The sequence below is a fragment of the Dryobates pubescens genome, chromosome 7, assembly GCF_014839835.1.
Source record: "Dryobates pubescens isolate bDryPub1 chromosome 7, bDryPub1.pri, whole genome shotgun sequence".
In the NCBI taxonomy this organism is placed as follows: domain Eukaryota; kingdom Metazoa; phylum Chordata; class Aves; order Piciformes; family Picidae; genus Dryobates; species Dryobates pubescens.
Window position 1 is genome coordinate 43,866,502 of NC_071618.1, and position 20,555 is coordinate 43,887,056.

Genomic DNA, 20,555 nt, shown 5'->3' on the forward strand with positions numbered 1-20,555 from the left:
TATGGTTTTTGTTTACAGATCATCACTGAGCAAAAGGCACATTGCCTGTTCATTCAAGTAGTGCTTTTACCCTGCTTACACTGCTTGATCCTCCTGGGTGAGAAGCTGGTCTCAGCACTCTCAATACCCTTTTTCCTTGGCTTATAATTCTATCTAGCACATGCTCTTCAGGTATGTACAGCTTTGTAGAGATTCATAGTATCAGTCATGGTTGGAAGGGACCACAAGGATCATCTAGTTCCAACCCCCCCTGCCATAGGCAGGGACATCTCACACTAGATCAGCCTGGCCAGAGCCTCATCCAGCCTGGGCTTAAACACCTCCAGGGACAGGGCCCCAACCACCTCCGTGGACAACCCATTCCAGGGCTTCACCACTCTCCTGGGGAAGAACTTCCTCCTCACCTCCAGCCTGAATCTCCCCACCTCCAGCTTCATTCCATTCCCCCCAGTCCTATCACTACCTGAGCAGTCCCTCCCCAGCCTTCTTGTAAGCCCCCTTCAGATCCTGGAAGGCCACAATGAGGTCACCTGGGAGCCTTCTCTTCTCCAGACTGAACAGCCCCAACTCTTTCAGCCTGCCCTCATAGGAGAGGTGCTCCAGGCTTCTGCTCATCCTCCTGGCCCTTTGAGGAAAAACTAACTTTGAGATTACAGGGAAACATTCTGCATTCAAAACACACACACACAGTTCCTTTAAAGTCACATGCAGCTAAGCGACTTTGACAGAGAAGCTGAAAAAGGCTGATTCCTAAATAAAACCAGAACTTTGATGATGAATTTCACTTTCTGTGGTTAACAGTCTGTTTTTACTGTGATAAGTAAAGCCTATCAGTAATAAAAATGAAACCTAGTATCTATGCTGTGGTAATGGAGCCCTAAAGTGAAATTAGTTAGTGACATTAGAAAGTATCACTGGTATTTGTGCTCCAAACCTCAGAGTATTTTATTTCCCTGTACTCAGAAACAACATTAAAGAATATACTTGGGTCACGTTGCCAACATTCATGGCCTTGATTATCATGTGAATTATTTGTGTACATGCTTTTGTTAGAGCATAAAATACCTAACAGAGCAAGGATACTGAAGGAATGAATATCATTTGCCTAGTCAGATACTGAGTGATTTCAGTCTAATCACAGTTCTGGCTGGTGTGTCTGTTCCTTCAGTTTGAAGGACAATGAGAAAACTGTTTATTACTGTCAGCTGCTTAAGGACTTCCATGTTCAGATGAAACAATAATTGGAAGTCTTAATGTGTTTTTCTTTTAATGTTTTTTCTTCTATTGGGTCTGCAACAAGAACTGTGTCCAGTTCTGGGCTCCTCAGTTTAGGAAGGAGGTTGACTTGCTGGAGCGTGTGCAGAGAAGGGCAACAAAGTTGGTGAGGGGCTTGGAACACAGCCCTGTGAGGAGAGGCTGAGGGAGCTGGGGTTGCTTAGCCTGGAGAAGAGGAGGCTCAGGGGTGACCTTATTGCTCTCTACAACTACCTGAAAGGAGGTTGTAGACAGGCTGAGGTTGGTCTCTTCTCCCAGGCAACCAGCACCAGAACAAGAGGACACAGTCTCAGGCTGCACCAGGGGAGGTTTAGGCTGGAGGTTAGGAAGAAGTTCTACACAGAGAGAGAGATTGGCCATTGGAATGTGCTGCCCGGGGAGGTGGTGGAGTCACCATCCCTGGAGGTGTTCAGGAGGAGACTTGATAGGGTGCATGGTTGCATGGTTTAGTTGATTAGGTGGTGTTGGATGATAGGTTGGACTTGATGATCTTGAGGGTCTCTTCCAACCTAGTTTAGTATATTCTATTCTATTCTAAGGTAGCTTTCAAGGAGGGAGTTTGCAGCTCTGCACACAGCATCTGGGACTGTGTTGCGTGGTGGTGTTCTGCACTTCAGTGGGTCTCAATAAAAGGCAGAACTTCTCTGATCTTCCTATGGCCAAATGCAGAGTCTCTGGAATCAGCCAGAGTTGAATCAAAAACAAATTGGTAATATGGAGATGAAATTAGATAGTTTAGGAAAGATGTTGAGTTCCTGGAAGGTGTCCAGAGAAGGGCAACAAACCTGGGGAAGAGTTTGGAGCACAGCCCTGTGAGGAGAGGCTGAGGGAGCTGGGGTTGCTTAGCCTGGACAAGAGGAGGCTCAGGGGAGTCCTTCTTGCTCTCCACAACTCCCTGAAGGGAGGTTGTAGCCAGGTGGGGGTTGGTCTCTTCTCCCAGGCAACCAGCACCAGAACAAGAGGGCACAGTCTCAAGCTGTGCCAGGGGAGGTTTAGGCTGGATGTTAGGAAGAAATTCTTCAAAGAAAGAGAGATTGAGCATTGGAATGTGCTGCCCAGGGAGGTGTTTAAGAAGATTCCAGCCATAGGTTCAAGTCTCAGAAAAAGGGGGCTAGAAGGGAATTACCTTTCTGTGATTCTGTACATTGGAGCCTTCACTTCATCCCTATCAAAACAGGGCAACTACTTGTGTCATTCCTGGAAGAAATTTACCCCTCACATTTTGCTAACAATCTCCACTGACTTCTGTACCTTTGCTGAGAGTTGCATACTGTATTGGTAGATTTTATCCTTATCTAAATCACTTTTGTGAAGACACCTCTCCTATGAGGAGAGGCTGTGAAACCTGGGGCTGTTCAGCCTGGAGAAGAGCAACCTGAGAGGGGATCTTTTCAGTGCTAAAAAGGGGGGGTGGGGTGCAAGACGATGGGGTCAGTAGTAGTGGGATTGTGAGCTCTAGGCAAGCAGTCGGACTTGATGATCTCAAAGGTCTCTTCCAACGTAGGCAGTTCTAAGAAAGGCTGTGAAAGGGTGCAAATGGACATTTTATTGTACCTTTCCCCCCTCAAACTGTGTTAGAAAACTTTCAATTATTAAAAGCAGCTGTTTTTAAAATGTGAGCAGTGTACAGAACAGCCAAGTGGCTTTTGCTCAGTTAACCTCCTAGAGAGGAAAATCTAAGTAAGAGAACAAGTGCCCCTTGATTTTGTAGTTCACTCTCTCTTGTTATGTTGGTACAGAACCTAGAGGTTCCAGTTAAAACTCCCCTGTTCAGTACTGCACTTGGATGATCTAGATTTACCTGTTTGGTTTGTGTTTGTGGTTTCTTTTCAAGGAGGAGACATCTACTTATGTTATTTGAGAATTGACTTGGAAAGGGACCACCAAAGTTTTAAAGCCTTTATAACACAAGCCAGTCTGGACAAAGGTTGTTGTCAGCTTCAGGAGAGGTATTCAAGAATGTGAATCACATACCACTGCACCTCTGTATTAATACAGGTAACACAGAAGGAAAACAGTATAGGTCAGAGAAGCTTTGGGGGGAACACATCTAGCAAATGACTTTATAATGTTTAACTCACACTTTCTTACAAGGCTGGGATAACATAATTCCTGGATAGAGGTAAAATAATGCCTTTAAAAGTGTGATGAAAGGGAAAGCAAGGTTTCTGTGACTCAGGAAAGTCAGAGAAGTAGCTTATGATCCAAGATGTCTCAGGCTGCGCCAGGGGAGGTTTAGGTTGGATGTCAGGAAGAAGTTCTATACAGAGAGAGTGATTGCCCATTGGAATGGGCTGCCTGAGGAGGTGGTGGAGTCACCATCATTAAAGGTGTTCAGGAGGAGACTTGAGGGGGTGCTTGGTGCCATGGTTCAGTTGATTAGGTGGTGTTGGATTGGTTGGTGGGTTGGATGCCATGATCTTGAAGGTCTCTTCCAACCTGGTTTATTCAATGTATTCTATGTTTTGTAGAAGAGAGAATAATGTTTCTAAACAGTGAGATGCCTTAATGAATTTCAGTCTGGAGAAGAGAAGGCTCCCAGGTGACCTCATTGTGGCCTTTCAGGATCTGAAGGGGGCTACAAGAAGGCTGGGGAGGGACTGCTCAGGATGTCAGATAGTGATAGGACTAGGGGGAATGGAATGAAGCTGGAGGTGGGGAGATTCAGGCTGGATGTGAGGAGGAAGTTCTTGCCCATGAGAATGGTGAAGCCCTGGAATGGGTTGTCTGGGGAGGTGGTTGAGGCTCTGTCCCTGGAGGTGTTTAAGCCCAGGCTGGATGAAGCTCTGGCCAGCCTGATCTAGTGTGGGGTGTCCCTGGCCATGGCAGGGGGGTTGGAACTAGCTGATCCTTGTGGTCCCTTCCAACCCTGACTGATTCTATGGTACTATGAATTGAACAAATTGAGAAAAACTGAAAACTAGCAAGGCTCCTTCTGCTTACAGCTGGAATCTGGGGCTGTCTGGTTTTGCTTGTCAGAACTTGCTTTTAAACATGTGGATTATTTTAATGATTTTTGTAACTGAACAGTCACATATTAATAGCTTGAGGTTATAAAATGCAAACTATGTTTTCAGCTTTCCCCTTTAATATTTTATTGAACAGTTTAAAGGTAATTTTTGCTGACTAAAGAGAATATTTACTTAACTAGAGGGGATTTAGGAAGAGAAATTTAGTTTCCCTGCATGCCTTCAGAGGGCCAGTGCAGCTCCTACAGCAATCAGCCTCCCAGCAAAGTGCCCATGTTTGTATAATTAATTTCATGCTGTAAATTAAGTCTCCTTATGATCATTAGCAAAATACAGTTTGAGCTAACCTACTAGATGTTTATCTTTTATATATGAATAAAGGAGTCAGAAGTTACTGGGGTTTAAGATGTTCCATAGTGTGGTTCCTCAGGGAGCAGCATGTCCCATATTAACATTTCCCTTTGACAAGAGGAACCATAGGGCCAGGGGAGGGAGAAGACTTCCCTTGAATAGAAGTCAGTTTATTTTGGAATTCCCCAAGTAAAGCTATAGTTATGATTGAAGACAGTGTCTCTTCTTCAGCATCCTAAATGCTGTAATGCTTATGTCCCAGAAGCTCATAATTACTAGTGTTCACTTGTATTGGCAGGGAAGACTGATGGAGGCAAGAGGAGCACGATTCCCAGCCCCAGTTGCTGCCCATGCATGTAGCAAGGGATAAAAGATTCATCAGCAAAATGGTGTGTCTTTGAGTCATATGTTTTAAAGTCCAGGGCCTGAAAAGACCTATTTTATTACTTGCACACTCCCTGCAAGGGACCTTGATAGTGACTGGCTTTGTGTTGAGTGCCTTATTTATAGCCCAAATAGTAGTGATGGCCTTTGTATTTTTAGTGCTGTGGTGTACATAGCTCTGAGTGACTTGTTGGACTTGTGGCTTTTTTCCTCTCTTATTCTCTAACAAGCTATCCAGCTTATTAGAAACAATAAACACCAGAAATAGATTCCCTTCTATGACTGGCTGCAGAAGCAAACGTGCCATTACAAATCAGTGACAGAGCCTTCTGTGTCTGCAGCTTCACAGAGTGGGTGAGGAGGCTAGCAGTTCAAGTGTCAACTATCAGTGCCTCAGCACTTTCATTTGCTGTTTCAAATTCAGACTTAAATAGAATCCATAATCTCCTAACCAATTACTAATCCTCAGGGATTTTTGACTGCCAGCTTGCAAGATGTCTGCTTTTTCCCCTGCTGCATGTAGCCCTACCTAAGGCATCAGATTTCTCATGGGAACACTGGACTGAGTGCTACCCTTCAGTCCTTCTTGTGAACCAAGCAAGAATATTCTGTTGGGTTTGTGTTCCCTCTATCTCCTCCCAGAAAAAGTAGCCATCACCACAGCCTATCTCAAAAGATAAAGAGCTAAAGTGTCAAAACACAACAGATGATTGACTCAGTTCACACAGGTCTAAGTCTACATGATCAGTGTTCTCAGACTTACAGAATAGAATTAACCAGGTTGGAAAAGACCTTGGAGATCATCAAGTCCAACCCATCACCCAGCACCATCTAATCAACTAAACCATGGCACCAAGTGCCTCATCCAGTCTCTTCTTAAACACCTCCAGGGATGGTGACTCCACCACCTCCCTGGGCAGCACATCCCAATGGCCAATCTCTCTTTCTGGGAAAAACCTTTTCCTAACATCCAGCCTAAACCTCCCCTGGCACAGCTTGAGACTGTGTCCTCTTGTTCTGGTGCTGGTTGCCTGGGAGTTAAGAAACCAACCCCCACCTGGCTACAACCTCCCTTCAAGTAGTCGTAGAGAGCAATAACCAGCAACTTTGGTTTGAAACACTTGATTGTGGTTTTGCTGTTATGTGTATTATCAAGGGCTTCTTACTTCCCAGAGGAGAGGTCCTAGACAGTAACAGGTCAATTAAATCAGCTTTTAGGTCATCTTTTGAGATCAGTGAAAATATGATGGTATTTACAGTCTCTCAAAAACTTGCTGTACTGTGCCTTTATTGTGCACAAAACTGACTGAAACCACAGCCTTGCACCTATCCAGTACTTGCTGCATCAGATGTCTTTCTGTACACAAAGAAGCCCTCTCCTCATTAAACTTTGAGCAAACTACACTCAGAACAGTGTCATCTTCATACCTTAATGTACCAAGGGTCTGGGTGACAGCCAGGTCTGACCCCCAGAGATAAGGGTTTGCTCAGATTCAAAATCTCTGTGATGCTCAGGAGGTGCCCCATAGAAGTATCTTAGATTCAGGACCCTCTGCTATGACCAAAAAGTACATTTGGGTTTGTTTTTCAGGGACTTACCCAACAAGTCCCAATAGTCAATGTGATTATTAATCACATGCTTTGTCAATAAGCTTGTAAGGGCCAAGACCATCTTCAGGATCTTCCACATGACATATGGTTCTGAATTAAGCCAGTCAGAAATAGGCAGCCTCTGGGGTTAGAGCTGGTAATGGCAGAAGCTCTGAGCCTTTCTAGCCTTCAGCATATCTATGATAGCAGAAAGCCAACAGCAATGACCTGTCTCCTAGAGCACCTTGTTCACACAGGGACTCCTGCACATGTGCTTGTTCATAGCAGACATGAATGTGTGTCTTGTTCTAAGTAGAGATGCTGAGAGCTCCTGAAAAAATATTTTTATCATAGAATCAATAAGGTTGGAAAAGACCTCAGAGATCAAGTCCAACCTAGCACCCAACTCCTCAGGACTACTAAACCATGGCTTCAAGTGCCATGTCCAATCCCCTCTTGAACACCTCCAGGGATGGGGACTCCACCACCTCCCTGGGCAGCACATCCCAATGGCAAATCACTGTGAGGAACTTTCTCCTGGTGTTGGTTGCCTGGGAGAAGAGACCAACTCCCACCTGGCTACAACCTCCCTTCAGGGAGTTGTAGAGAGCAAGAAGGTCTCCCCTGAGCCTCCTCTTCTCCAGGCTAAGCAACCCCAGCCCCCTCAGCCTCTCCTCACAGGGCTGTGCTCCAGACCCCTCCCCAGCCTCATTGCCCTTCTCTGGACACCTTCAAGTGTCTCAAATGTCCTTCTTAAATTGAGGGGCCCAGAACTGGACACAGTACAGTAACAGTTTACCTGTTTAATAGCCTGGGGTTTGTATGGGTTTGGGGGGGGGGGGTTTTGTACCTTTCTTTGTGTTTTGTGAAACTTTCAGAGCAGTCTCTTTACCTGCTTAGCCAAACATACTCTTCCAAAATAACAATCAGATCCTGCAGCCAAAACCTGGTGTGCTTGTAGCTGACAGGCTGGGAGTTGCCTGGGTGAACTCTGCTGGCACAAACTATTTTGAAGTAGTACAGACTTTCTTGTGTGTGTGTCAAATAGAGTCACTCCAGAGTGACCTAAATGAAAAGACTTTCTGATGAGTGCCCTGGCATCCTCAGTCTCCTGTAACATCTTCTACTTCAATAGTAGGAGGCCACTTAATAGCTTTGACACTAACTTGAGTTTACCTTATTGTAAAGTGCATTTTTCTGCCATAGCTGTTCATCTTTTGCACAGGGATAGAATATACTTTACTTGTGAAAAGTTTCTGAAAGGCCTTTATCTTTTTAACCAAAGAATGGAGAACTGGCTTACCTATCTGTATGATGTTATACCAATAGAGCCTTGGCTCTTTGGTCTACTTGGGAAAGTACTCCTCTGCCTTGTAAAACACATAGCAGGGAAAATGGATGTGTACTGCATGGCTTATGAAGCTTCTACTGAAATAACAGGAAACTCTCACAGGCTTCTGCTGTTTTAATTATGATGTTAACTGTGCCCACTTTAGGTCTACTGCCAAACTCTAGAAACAATTCCCTTCTCCTTTAAGGGAAGCTTGAAGGACTCTATCTAAAAACTGAAGCATAAACCCAAAGATAAAGTTTGTGTTGGTTCCTTGGGATCTTTGCAAGTAGCTTTCTTAGAATGGGGCTGATTTCTGTGTATTGGCACATTATCTTCTCTTCCTTTGCACTCCTGACTATGCTTTAAGATTCTACTTGCAGCAAGACCAGCAGGGTTTAAAGAGCACAATATGCATGACTGCATCTTTTCCTCTAATGTATCTTCCCTAACAGTGGGGAAGAATGACTCTCTCAGAATGTACCCATCTAAGCTTCCAGTTCCCCAGGATCTTGGAAGGACTTCTGTGCAATAGCAGCTTCAGCATCTGCCACAGAGAGCAGGCAAACTGGTGGCTGATTGGCAGAGCTAAGAGTAAATAGATTTCCAGCACAGGGGCAGTGGACTCCTCTTCAGAGACTTTAATTACAGCACCCCTCTAATGCTACATCAAAACAACAAGAAATGCTTTAAAATCACACATGAAAAGGATGGGCAGGGATGAGCTTTTCACCTTCTCTATTAATAAAAGAATTAGGATGCATTAGATGAAGCTGGCACCAGGCAGGTTCAAAGCAAATAACACTATACATTACATTGGTTTATGTGCTCATGGGTAATATACTCATGACATTCTTTGCCTAAAGATGGCATGGATGAAGGAAGTTCAGATGGATCTAAGGAGAGACTGGTAGAAGACCTTAGAAGAGAGATCTAGTAAAGGTCACTGACTAGACAAACCCCCTCCAGCTCAGAAACCCTGCCAAAGATGGGTGCTGGAACCAAGGTGCTTCTCCTGGTCCTGCTGTTCTCTGAGGGCATACTTGGGTAAGAATCAGCTTGTGTCTGCTGCTGGAGAGAAGGAAAAGGGCCAGGGGTATGCCTGGCCTGAACCAGTCTGACCTCTCCTACATTCTTTAAATAAGGTTCATTTATAAATCTTAGCCTACTGGCAGCCTTTACAAAAATGAAACAAATACTTTCAGGACCTTTAAATTCAACCAGCTAGAACCAACCTTAGTCAGCCTCGTGCCTTTCACTGCAGCCTCAGCTTTGCTTACTACATAACCTGGGGTATTTCAGAGATTTTTATGACATATCTTAATGAAATGCCTCCACCTCACCTCCTTTTCCCTCACTTAATCATACCCTTACTTAAACCAGACTTTACTCATAGTCATCTCTTTAGAAACCCATTACTACCACTATAATTTTGAGTAGTGACTTTTCTTCTTCCTCATGCTGGCTTTCAGATTCTCTCTATACAGAGAGGAAACCTTTGACCTCACTGAGAAAAAACAAAGGCAAGAAAACTAGTAGCAAATCCATAGGAGAGTGTTGTTTCCATCACAGTAATTTGGGGAATTCCATTCTGATCCTTGTTGAATTAATAAATTCAGTCCCAGAGCTGTCATGCCAATGGAAGTCACCTTCTAAAGTTTGGCAAGACATCTTTGGGCATTCTCAGAATTAACTTTCCTTCTCTTCCTTTCAGCTTAGCAGGATAAACCTACTGTCAGTACAACTCCCTCAGTCATTCACAAGGACAGGGAAATTCAATGGGATGTCTCTATATTTAGCAGAGGTTAAGGTGGTCAGTGCTTGTGTTCAGTTCCCTGGTTGGCTTAAAGTCCTTCCAATTTTCACTAGCTAGGCACAGGTCACTGCAGCTAGGACTTGGGGAGGAGGGAAACAGGAAGGGATGGGGAAACAGGGAGAATACAGAGCCTTTCATAGCATCCTTTCACCCTCTGCCTCCTGCTGCTGGTAAATCTGCACCTGAACACACAGTGCTTTAAAAGATACAAACAAACAAATAAAAGCTTCTCCTGTTTGGCTTTTCACTTCTAACACCTTGGGTATTGAGCAAATGAATGCAGCCCCTGTGCCAGGGCTCTGTCTTTTTAACTTTGTATGTACATCAGCAGGCACAGTAGGAACCTTTTCTGGTTTGAATCTGGCATAAAGGGCTGATAAATCAGAAAGTAAGGAATCCACATTGCTTGTGTGGCCTCCTGGAAAGATTAGTATATATTTAATGAGTTCTATATATGTGCTTTATTTCAATTAAATGTTTCTTTTTTAACAAGACCACTTAAGTATGACAGCCAGTCCTGAGGTTTAATTTACTATAGTACAGTAAAATAACAGCATTAAAATTCTGTGCAACACTCTTTTTGATGCCAAACTTTTAAGAGAAAGTCAAACCACTGAAAGGTTGAAAGTCACTGGCAGAGAAGTTGTAACTAGAACCTACTGAATGCTGAACAAGCTTCTCATGATTTTCATAGAATCATAAAGACTGGGAAAGACCTCAGAGATCATCAAGTCCAGCTTATCACCCAACACCTCAGGATTAGCTAAACCATGGCTTCAAGTGCCACATCAAATCCTCTCTTGTGCACTCCAGGGATGGTGACTCCACCACCTCCCTGGGCAGCACATTCCAATGGCCAATCTCTCTTGCTGGGAAGAACTTTCTCCTCACCTCCAGCCTCAACTTCCCCTGGCACAGCTTGAGACTGTGTCCTCTTGTTCTTGTTGCCTGGGAGAAGAGACCAACCCCCACCTGGCTACAACCTCCTTTCAGGGAGTTGTAGAGAGCAAGGAGGTCTCCCCTGAGCCTCCTCTTCTGCAGGCTAAGCAACCCCAGCTCCCTCAGCCTCTCCTCTCTTCTCTTTTACTAATCATTAACATAAAGTAGATGAGTATGTTCAAAAATGAAAAATCCACTCAGAGATGGGGAAAAAAGCAAGCAGTTTTATTGTTTCTCAACAGATCCATGAATGAAAACTGTAAGATGAGATGTACCAGTTCTAAAGTCTTGAAGGTCATGCTGACCAGAAACAATCACTGAAGCTCACCAACTTGCAGTGATTAGTCCTGATTGAGTAAGTCAGTTTTCAGCCAGTGTGTTCTGATAGTTCTTTTCTTCCATGTTGTATACTTCTACTGCTACTTAATTTAATTGACCCAAAAAAAATGCTCTTTTGCTACATTTTAATTGAATTCCATTTCCCACCTCAATACAGTTTGCAAACTATAAGTGAAAGACTGAATCAGGTGGCAAAGAAAAGCCGTTACACTTTAGAACATAAAAAGTGAGACTTAAGAATCAGAGGTTATTGATACAGATGATTAAGTAAAAATTGTACAGGTGTGACATAATGCCTGGGTAGCAAAAGTAATCCTGTTGTGTAAAAAGGATGCCTTTAGTTGAATGAAGGTCTTGGAATTAAAATGAAGAAGCACAAATGTAAAATCAGATCAGAACAGACTCTGTAAGGCAAGGTCTCTCTCTCTTGTCTGTTTCAAAAGGTAGCTTGAAATGATAATTTAACTCAGTGACACAATCCAATCCACACAGTCTGCTGATAACATGCACTTGTAGTTCTGGGTCCTAAACAAACACAATATGGGCCTTGCAAGGGCTTTAGAAAGCCCTGGTTAATAATCAGTTGTCCAGGAGTCCCCTCTGACCTGCACGGCCCTCCTTCATCTTGGAACAAAACCCCAGCAGCTGTTGCTTCTATGAGCCATCACAGCGCAGTAGCTGCACCCCTTGCTGTTGCCTCTGCCTCCCTGGGCTCTGTGGGGCAAGAGAAGCCTGTGTCTGCAAATTAGTTCAGAGCAAATTAAAGCAAGCTGGGCAGCTGAGTTACTGAGAACTGCCTCAGAACAAGGTAGAAGGAGACAACCTGGGGTTAGATGACCTTGACTGTCGAGTGTGTTGTCTTGACAAACAGTAATTGCTTGACAATGCTCCAGGCTTGGAAAACATACGTTATCATGTTCATGCTGTAGCCACTGATAGAGATTGTTTTCATTACACATACTGGGTATTTCTAACTCCACTGAACCTACTGATGTGTGAAAACATAGATAAGTTCAAACTAGAGCTCTCAAACTTGAAGATCTGAAACTTGAAAGCCTCCCTTTTGTTCGAGTTACTCCTTTTGGCTAGCGGATGTCTGTCTTTAACTCAAGAATCAGTCTGTGTCCAGCATCTACAGTGGTCTTTGAAATGCTTTTTTATTTTGAATGGTGCCTTTGTTAGAGCTGGAGAAGTTTCAATGAAAAGAATATCTCAGTTTTGTGCTTGGTGAATGCTATTGTGTTAATTATCTCCTTGTATAGGTTGCAGCGTTAAGGCCGTTGGACACATTAAAGAGCAGCCCACACTTGCAGCTTGGTGTTTAAGTCACAGGCAGAAGTTCAGCACTTATTACATGTTTTATACACTCTAAGAACTTCATTTTTTTTGTTGATCTCTACTAGGACAGAACTTCCTTTTGCACCAGCATCTACAGTTAGTTTCCTTCCCTTTCAGCAGACGTTTTAGTGATTATATATCTACATAAATAGATATATATAAATATATCAACATGACCCTCTTCCAGTTTAAAAGATTTTATGTTCTGTGAAATAAAATATTCTTTTTTTTTTTCCAAGTTGCCAAGTATCTCCCTGAAATAATCTTCTTATGGTTTTCCTTACACCTTAACACGTGTCTGTTGGAGTATCAAGAAGCTTCTCAGTGCAAGAGAGGCTGTGCAGAGATGTAAAAGGTGAGAGGAAGTTTTTAGAGAGAGGAACAGATTGATAAAGTTAAGAAAAGAAAAAGAAGGGAAGGCAGCATGCAATATGTAGCATCACATGGACCCAAGTGGTGAGGGAGGTTGTAGGCTTGCTGGAGTCAGTCAGGGGTCAGTACATGGTCACTCATGACCTGAGGGGCACAGAGAGGTAGAATCCTAGTGACAATCTGCAAGAGAATGTGTGGGCTCTGGTTCAGTCATTTACACAGCATCAGAAAGGAAATGGGATACTCCTTTCTTAGTTAATGTCTTCCTTCATCCAGTTCAGCCTCTTCCATTAAGCCTCTCTTGTCTTTCCCTCCATTTTCCTGTGCCTTTTCCCTATTCCCAGCATGAAAGATGAATGTTATGTATGAGAAAGAGTTTCACTACTACTTGTGAGCTTGTTGCCTCCTTTTAGTTCTTGCTTCCCCATGGGATGTGTGCCAGCCTGTGTGTTGAACTCAGGGATTAGTAACAGCTGCCTAGATCTAACACACAGCTTTCCACCTATAGATCCCAACATGGGGCTGTGTTGTTCTGAAGACCAGGGTGAGATGTTGTTTCTTTTCCAGAGCTGAGGTAGAATTGGCTGCAGCAAGATTAAACAGGAGTTGTACCTTCTCCTTGTTGGGCTGCTTGAGAGATGATACCAAACCAGAACAGAATAAATGTTACATCTCTTCTAGACCCTGAGTGCCACTGACTCCCAGCCCAGCATCTCTGCAGTGCTTGGTGCAGACTCTCCCACTGCACCCAAAGCTTCCCCTGTGGGAAGGCTCATGGCTTCTTTCCACAATTCCTACAGGAGAATCCTTCCCTGGGAGAGGCAGGAGGCTTACAGTGCCCTTTCTCAGTCAAGCCTTCCTGTCTAGCAAGAAGGCTGTGGGAGGCTGCTGAGGATTCCAGTTGCTGTCACTTTGGGTTCTTTTCTACAGAGACAGGATACAGCCTGAGAACTCCTTTGAAGGAGACCATCCCAGCTGCATTAGCATTTAGACATTCAGTAGACACTGACTGGAGACCTTACCTCTGGAACTGTAACTTTTCTATCTGGGAAAGAAATACACAGCCAAACAAAACACTGCTCAGTACTTCCCTCAGGACCTTAGGTTATTTCAGACTTGAAATAACCTTACTACACACAGTCTCATGTTCAGTGAGAGGTAGGACAGTTCTAATTGCCTCTTAGAATTGAAAAGCTGTTGGTCAAATTCTGACTCAGAGACAGGAGCATGGCCCTCATCAGAGCTCCCATTCCAAACCTTGGTCACAACACCATCCCTCTTCCACCTGGATAGAGAGTTAGTATCAGCTGTATGATTTAACTTTAAATGTTCACCTTCCCAAAGCAGCTCCTGCTCCTGCACCATCCCCCCCAATCCCTTTCATCTCCCCAAAGCAGCTCCTGCTCCTGCACCATCCCCCCCAATCCCTTTCATCTCCCCAAAGCAGCTCCTGCTCACTCTATGCCATCCTCCACCCTGTCTAAACAGCTCCTGCTCCCCCACCACTAGTTTTACACCCATCCCAGAGCTGGGGGCAGGACCCTCACCAGCCAAGGGACCACCCAGAGGAGCTCAGCCCCAGCAAGGAGCCCCAGCCAGCACCCGTGGATGATATTGGCGCAGTCATCAACCCTGGCCCTAACAACCGGGGGGCCACCAGGCCCCCCGGCCTTTTGTCACCACCACCATCACCCAGTGTGCACCAGGGGCACTCACCAGCAATGAGAGGAGGATCCTCAGCCCAGATGGGCTCAGCTTGGGGCTGCTGCCTTTCCTGGGGGGGATTAAATAGGGCAGTGGGTGGGGAGGGCAAAGTGGCCCCACCTGGGCTGGGAGGAGACTCCAGCAGAGCCCAGGTGCTGTGGGATTTTGACAGGGGACATTAGGAAAACAATCTTTACAGCATGTGCTGCCCAGGGAGGTGGTTGAGTCACCCACCCTGGATGTCTTTAAAGGGCCTTTAGAGTTGGTGCTTGGGGCTATGGTTTAGGGGGGAGCTTTGTGGAGCAGGGTCCTTGGTTGGGCTTGGGGATCCTGAGGGTCTTTTCCAACCTGAATGTTTCTGTGATTTCTGTGGATGTCTATGTCTGTAGGAACAGCAACTAGCAATCTGCACTCAGATGGTGGGATGAAAGAGGGAGCCACTGTATTCTTTAATGTGTTAATCCATTCAGTTCACTCAAGGGTGTTCAGGAGATTATGCTGTCACTTAATTTCTTCTTTCATTTATTTACAGGTCTGCTGTACCTGCAGTGCTGAGCTATTGTGATTGTTTTGTATGACTTGAGTCAAGCCTGAAGCTTTCAAAACCATGTGTCAAAGGTAAGGTAGTTCAATAATAATCTTATTTGTGTATGTTCCTAAAAATATTGTATGTTATAGGGAAAGTTCTTGTCGCTTACTCAAAGGCTTAGCTCTGCTGCTAAGTCACAATCCTGAGTAAGGATGTTGTGCAGTAGTATGTGCCCCTTCAGGGAGTTCTTGAGACATGTTTTCTCCCAGTGCTCTCCATTATGCTGACAAAGTGTTGTGTACCCCATCAGCTTTTAAAATAATGCAGTCTGATCCTTTCTTTACAGCTCAGAGGTTGGGGGTAGGGAGTGAAGGTGGAAGAACAGGAGCCCAGATCCTCCTGCCCATTTTGGGTTTGGTTTTCTCTCTTGAGTGAAGAGAGCATTCATTGTGCATGACCATTATGAGAAAGGCCCCTTTGCTCTCACTCTTCACAGTTCTTTTGACATAGGCCAGGTTTAATCTAGTCTGCATTAGGAGAAACTACAGTACACTTCCAGGGTTATAATGAACTTCCCCCTCATTTTCATTTTCCCTCCCTGGTATGTAAATCATCGCTTGTAAGGGATGAAAATCTGTAGGAGTTACAAAACCGAAGTGGTTGCACTAACATGGAGCTGCTTCTAGTTAGTCTGCAGTGCTTATTGCACTTGTTAGTGCTGTACAACTAACATGAAATGAACTCCAGATCAAAAGAGGCTATCTAACCAACCAATAAAAGTAAAATTGATGAGCTGAAGTAAGTTACTGAAGCAATTTTACAAACAAGGACAGACAACGTGCAAGTCAAGTTGGAGTTTCACTTGTGGGCAGGGATTTAGAAGTCATCCAGATGTAGTAGTTCATAGATTTAACTTGGAAAGACTAGCAACATTAATATTTAGTCAGTGGTTGTGACAGCCAGTCACTACACTGTCACACAGTGGAACCTTTGTGAAAGTTATTATTTCACAGGAAAGCATTTTCGTGCACATACCACATTCATTCAGAAACAAGGGTACTAAGAGTCCTGAAAAGGTATAGTGGTTTTGATTTGACAGTATCACAGAATCACCAAGGTTGGAAGAGACCTCAAAGATCATCAAGTCCAACCTGTCACCACAGACCTCATGACTAGACCACGGCACCAAGTGCCACATCCAATCCCCTCTTGAACACCTCCAGGGACGGTGACTCCACCACCTCCCTGGGCAGCACATCCCAATGACGAATGACTCTCTCAGTGAAGAACTTTCTCCTCAGCTTGAGCCTAAACTTCCCCTGGCACAGCTTGAGACTGTGTCCTCTTGTTCTGGTGCTGGTTGCCTGAGAGAAGAGACCAACTCCCTCCTGGCTATAACCCCCCTTCAGGTACTTGTAGAGGGCAATGAGGTCACCCCTGAGCCTCCTCTTCTCCAGGCTAAGCAACCCCAGCTCCCTCAGCCTCTCCTCACAGGGCTGTGCTCAAGGCCTCTCCCCAGCCTTGTTGCCCTTCTCTGGACACGTTCAAGTGTCTCAATGTCCTTCTTAAACTGAGGGGCCCAGAACTGGACACAGGACTCAAGGTGAGGCCTAACCAGTGCAGAGTACAGGGGGAGACAGGTAGTGTTGTCTAGTTTTTGGCATATTTATTTATTCCATCATGCAGCCTAAATGACATATTCCCCATCTGATGAGCTACTGCTTTCCTAGTTTCCATTCATTTTTTACAGAAGATTTCTTTGTAGCTGTAACCCATACTGAGAACACTTCTTTAATCTGTGCTAGGTATCTTTTTGTGTGCACATCATGTACACATTTTAAAGTGAGGCCAAGATAAGCTATGATGTATAGATACACAGTATTCAGAAAGCTAACTGTACATGTGGAAAATACCAATGAAAACCACTACACTACTTCAAAATATTCTGAAACAATATGGTAGTTTTAATGAAGCATTAGTGCCAAACCTGAAAACTGTTCTATTAGGCATCCATCAGTACATCTAGAAGCTAAGACCCAGAATACAGGATTGACTATCAGAAAGAATATCTGTCTGAATACAGAAAGAACTGGGGGAAAGAATACTTCTCATTTCCAGATGCTAGGAATGAAGCCTCCAGAAAGATTTCTCCAAGAAAGTTATCAGTGAGAACGGTCATGGCATCACTAGCTAGCTACTAGAAGGAAAAGAAGAGTGTTGTTTTCTTTTCTTTCCCACTTTCCACAATGCACCAGTTGCTATAAAAGGATAGCTGGAGCTCTGCTGCTTCCTCTTTCTGCACCTCAGGCTCCATTTTTTAACGTTCTTTTCTGTATCTCACCCATTACGAGTCACCGCTGCACTTTCCTGCTGTTAATAGTTTTATCATATGGCTGCAACAGTGTAAAATGAACATTTTGGGGTATCTTAAGAGCTGGCTACAGCCTTCTGAAAAGGCAGCAACTGGACTCGCAGGCTTGTTAGTTATGCATGGCTGCTGCTTGTTAAAGTGCTACTGTGCAAAAGCTGAAACACTGGAACTGCCTGCTGACAGAACCAGGAAGATCGTGCTGCCTGTGGCTGCCCAGTTCCCAAACCGAAAAGGCAGAGATGTGTTTAGAGTTTTAAACAAAAGCTGCAGAAATTCGTGGCACAGACCTTTCTGCTCATCAGAGAAAACTGCTTGATGTCTTTAGGAATTATCAGGCTGCATTTTTTTTTTTTTCCTGGAAAGGGTTCTTTTAAAAATAACAGGGGCTCAAGTACAGAATGACACTCAAAGAAAAACGTCTCAGACACCAAATGGTACAGGCAGAATGGTCACAAGATACAATACCACAGCAGAAGTTGACCAATAGTCTTTTTTTTTTGAGTGTGAAAAAGGAAAGGAATGGCCATTTGGATGCTTATATGCTAAATCACTTGTTTATGTAATTCAAATAATAAAATAAATAACTCAGTAAAGTAGGCTTAGATACATTAATAATAGACAAGCCTGATTTTTACAAAGCAAACTGAAATGGTCATCATTTTGCAAACCTAAAAAAGAGCCTTTGTACTCTAACATAAAATTAAGTAAAACTTGTATACTGTGAATATTAAAACACAGGATTCAACCTCCCAATGAGTTAGTACAGTTTCACTTTCCTTTGTACTCTAGTCTCCAGTGCTTTTGGATAGTCAAACCAGAAGAGGGTATTAATGTGAGGAATTACATATACATAGATAGGTAGATATAGATATATCTATATATTTATATTTATATATATATATATTTATATTTATATATATGTATATAAATAAATGTACCTCCTTAAGGGACTAATTTAAGGCATACACTTAATACAGAAAAAGTATGCACCTATTCTAGTTGCAGAACAGTAATACCTTTACATGTGGAGTATTGATTTGACATGTGTTTATCATCTCTGGGAGTGTGATACATCTGCAGAATAAGTAATGCTAATTCTGTGTCGTGCCTCAGTCTGTGAGCTAAGCTACGTCCCTACCCAAGCTGCTTTTCCAATCCCCCTAACACATCTACCCGCCTTTCGTTTTCAGAAAGCAGGCAGTGTTGGGGCTTGCTTTGAACTGTTGCTACTTTGATTTCTTTCTGTGACAAGTTCTAGGGCCGTAGAAGCAGCCTGGCAGCAGCACTCAAGCTTCAAGTGCCGCAGACCTGGGGAGCCCTCCAGGAGCCAGTTACAGCTCTCAGTCGCTGGCCGCCCCATTGCCTGTAGAAGTTAGCATGCTTAAGTTGACACTGATCCCTCAAGGGACTAGCTACCAGCTAAACAAAACTGGAGCACAGGGCTAGCCAAGCATAGATTCTCTGTGACCCTGTGTCAGGACCTGTGATCTCGTTGTAAAAGCCGGCTATGTTACCTCTGTGCCCTCTGAGACTCCCAGGGAATCCCCAAGTAAATGAGGCGGGGAGTTATTTATATCTCCTTTGTGTCTCTGTCCCCATCCTTTTTGTTTGTTTGTTTGGAAAAACAAGAGGTGATGGAATACTTTTAAAAGGCAGATTTGTTCCCTTCTGAAGGCTTAGGACAACAAAGCAAGAATAACTTGGCCCATTAATTATAGATAATGGAAAATGTGTAAGTATCTGCGTGGTTAAAGAAGTGAGCATACTGCCATTGACGATAGCACAACTGTTGTACACAGCCTGGAAAGGCAGATGCATTTGAATTTTGCTGGTAGGTTGGAATATTTAGAAGGCAGGAGACACACGAGGTCTGATAAATATACCGAGGGTGGAAATGCTGGTTTGCTTGTGCAGAGGAAATAGAGCAAAGATACACCATAGCAGGGAAAGCTAGCGGGGACAAAGGAGATACTATTGACTCATTCCAGACTGCCGACTTAGCAGCTCAACTTTGTTTCCTTTTAACTTTTGTAACAGTAGGAGCTCAAAGCTTCTCAGTCTATTTTCTGCACAAGTAGAAAACACCCAGACTTCAAAAAGTAATACGCTGTGAAGAAACTGCAAACCATTAACACATTAAAAACTGCGCCTAGCACTAAACAAGGCTTCACAGTTACTTGCGTTTTGCAGCGAGTAAACGATGTTTGAGGAACAATATTACACTGCTGCATCCTGGCAAGCAGTTCTCCACAAGTAATCAGTTTTTGAGAAACTTTCTGTTGGTTTTAGTGTGATATGGATTTATTTGTTTTGCAGTGGGTAAGTACTACTTCCATGTTTTCACAGATTGAGTGGAAAAAAAAATCCCCCTCTTTTACTGCCCCAGTAGCATATTGCAACGAGTTTCTAACCCTCTAACGTTACGCTCCTAACGCTGGGGAAAGCAGACAACGTGTGAAATTCATGTTTTGTCTTTTCTGCTTAAATCTATTTCCCTTCTTTTTTTTTTTTTTCTTTTCCTTTTTCCCCCCCTTTAATATTAAAAAAAAAAATAATAATAATCAGCTTTTTGTTGTCCACTCCGGACAATTATGTGTCCAAAGCCATCGATGTAACTGTTTATATGCTCACGCCTTCCCCGTGCCAGACCCTCTCAGAAGGAAGGCCGGCCCCTGTGTCCCAGCTTACTCCCGAGGGGTGTCCTAGAGGCTTGGCACAGCGGTGTTAACTTCGTAGGCAGCTCTCGCTTGCCCCGCGCTTCTCCCACAGGAAATCCCTTCTCCAGCGTACAGTGTGCGCTGAGGACGTCACAAAACGTCATAAACGCGAACTGATCGGCATCACGTAAGCCACGCGAGTCCCGGGCCGTATCCCTTTGATCTGACTTTTGGAAGTATTTAGTCTCAGCTTAGTCTCCCTGTGAGCGCCGCGGAAGTGCACACGGCCGCTGTCCCCGCGCGGCGTGGGGGGTTGGCGGGTGGGGCGCCCGTGTTCTGCCTCGGCGTCGGGGGCCGCGGCCCCCCCTGTTGGCGCGGCGGGCTGTCACTCAGGCGACGTCACAATACGCCTCTGTGAGCGCTGTAAACACTCAGGCGGGCGGGCGTGTGCGTGTGCGTGTGTGTGTGTGTGTGGAGTGACGCGGGGGCGCGCCTCACCCCCCCGCGACTCGGGCTTGCGCCCGAGCCGGGGATAGGGGAGACCTGGAGGTGGGAGGCGCGCCCCCGCTTGTTTGCCTGCGCGCATGGTAG

General features: G+C 44.4%; 1 long non-coding RNA gene across 1 annotated transcript in view; it reads right to left on the reverse strand.

Moving 5' to 3' along the window:
* LOC128897340 (uncharacterized) overlaps window positions 1–20,555 on the reverse strand; it is a 67,458-nt gene that overhangs the window by 45,708 nt on the left and 1,195 nt on the right. The gene's annotated exons all lie outside the window — the stretch shown is intronic.